This window comes from Marmota flaviventris, chromosome 5, assembly GCF_047511675.1.
Source record: "Marmota flaviventris isolate mMarFla1 chromosome 5, mMarFla1.hap1, whole genome shotgun sequence".
Classification (NCBI taxonomy): Eukaryota; Metazoa; Chordata; class Mammalia; order Rodentia; family Sciuridae; genus Marmota; species Marmota flaviventris.
This window is the reverse complement of record NC_092502.1, coordinates 110079754-110081979: the sequence shown is the minus strand read 5'-3', so window position 1 is coordinate 110081979 and position 2226 is coordinate 110079754.

The following is a 2226-nucleotide window of genomic DNA, read 5'->3' as shown; positions in this document are numbered from 1 at the left end:
CCTCTGTACTACTTGTCAAAGACTGAGCCTTCCTGAGCCTGGGGAATTAGAACACATACTGTGGCCCTCTGCCCCTAGCAGAAACCCACCTGATCCTTGGCATTCTTTTGCCTTAAGGTACTCATTCCTGAACTAAAAACTTAATCAATACATTAAATTAAAAATTATTGTCAAACACTATGGTTTTATAAAATATGCTGATATTATAAAACAGATGTTATATTATGCATGATAATTATTTTTTTTTCTTTCAGTTTCAAAAGAAATTAAAACAATTTTGTAGGACCATAATGTATTTTAAGGCCCTAGTCACTTTGCACAGTGGATGGGTGAGCCCTGCCTGGAATCTTACTGATTTATGTTAGCAGCAGCTAAGGGTCCGACTCTATAGAGGGCCAAGTTATAAACCCACTACAAAGCAGAGTTTTCTTGGCCCAAATGAATTGTGAAGAAGCAAGTTTGTGAAGGAGTCTATGGTTTTATGGATGTTCTTAGAGCTCCTAATGATAAAAACTACTTCTCCTTGGATCATTGTGACAAAAAAATGTGACAGTAAAAACCACACTGTAACTTCTTTCTCTCAAACATATGCCACAGAGATTTTTTCATGGATCAGTTTTAATTCAAGATCATGAGACTTTGATTATATTTCAGAAAAATAATACCATATAGAAAATGAATGTGAACATAATCTGAGGAGTGTCCTGCCCTAAATTAAAAAAAAAAATCACCATTTATCTAAATGTAATACTTTGAAATAGAGTTAGTGATTGAGAAAGTCAGCCATAGAGGTAGTTGTGTACTACCTCTATGCAATATTGATGTTGCCCATTATCAATAATGATATTTGATTATTAATGTTGCCTATTATCAATCTCTAAAATGTCTTTAATTCCAGCTACTCAGGAGGCTCAAGCAAGAGGATCATAAACACACAAGCAACATAGTGAGACTCTCTCTTCAAATATAAAAACAGCAGGAGATGTAGCTTGGTGTTAAAGTGCTCCAAGATCAACCCCAAATTGCAAGGAGGGGGGAGGGGAAACTTTTAAATGTCAGGTTTTTCTTTCTTTTGTTATCTTTCTATTATTTTATTTTGCCCATATTAAAATTTTGATTCTGCAATCTGAGTACTCGGAAAATGAGAGATTATATCCCATCTGATTCAAATGTATGATATGTCAAAGTCATTGTACTGTCATGTGTAACAAAAAAATTATAATGTGCTATGCTATGTATTTCTTCTCATCATTTTCAATACTGAAAGCATAAGTTGTATAAAGATTTTTAGAGACTTCTAATTTTGTTTTATGTAAATTTAACCAAAGGAAAGTACATTATTAGAATGCTCAATATTTTGGTAGGTGTGGTGTATGTGTGTGTAAAGCAATGAAAGGTTCTCAAAAATGAAGATGTCCTTTAGTACTATTACATTTTCCTCCTGCTTCAGACTCCAAATCCCTGGGATTACAGGCCTTGGCCTCTGCACCTAGCTTCCTTTGTTTATTGTGGAAGCTAATCCTCTAGTTGTCCCCAAGGTTCAAGAAAATCCATGAGAGGGAGAGGAAGAAAAGCTGATTTAGATTTTAGCTTTTTTGGAAAAAGGATGATCCTATTGGAATCTTGTCTGTATATCTGAACCACAAAAATACTCCAACTTGTCCTTGACCTCTACTCCCATTCCATGCCATAGACAATTTACACTCAATTTAGCTGATGAGAAAAGCAAGGCAAACAGGTCTGATCTCACTGTTCAGTAAGACCTAGCACCTAAGCCCCTCTAAATCCAAATCCCCTCAATCTAAAACCTAGGGAACAGGAAAGTTTAAAAGTCCATGTCCATGCTAATGAAGGCATTACATCCCTTCAAGCTAAGCCCAATGTATAATTTATCTTTTTATTTTTTGAGACAGGATCTTGTTCTGTTGTCCAGGGAGGCTTCAAAGTCCTGGGCCCAAGCAATGCTCCTGCCTGAGCCTCCTGTGTAGCTTGGACTACTAGTAAACAACATGGCACCCTGCTGATGATAGTTTGCTAAGGCTACCTGAGCCAACTGACATTAGGCATATGACCCCACCCAAAAGCCTTCAGTTTTGGTAGATCTCAAAAGAAAATCTGTAAAGTCTCTTAACCTGGACATAGCCCACCAGGGCAGGATTCTGTCACTGTCTGGACATGTCTGACCTAGAGCTGATGTCTTGGATCCCAAGATTGTCAACTCAGAAG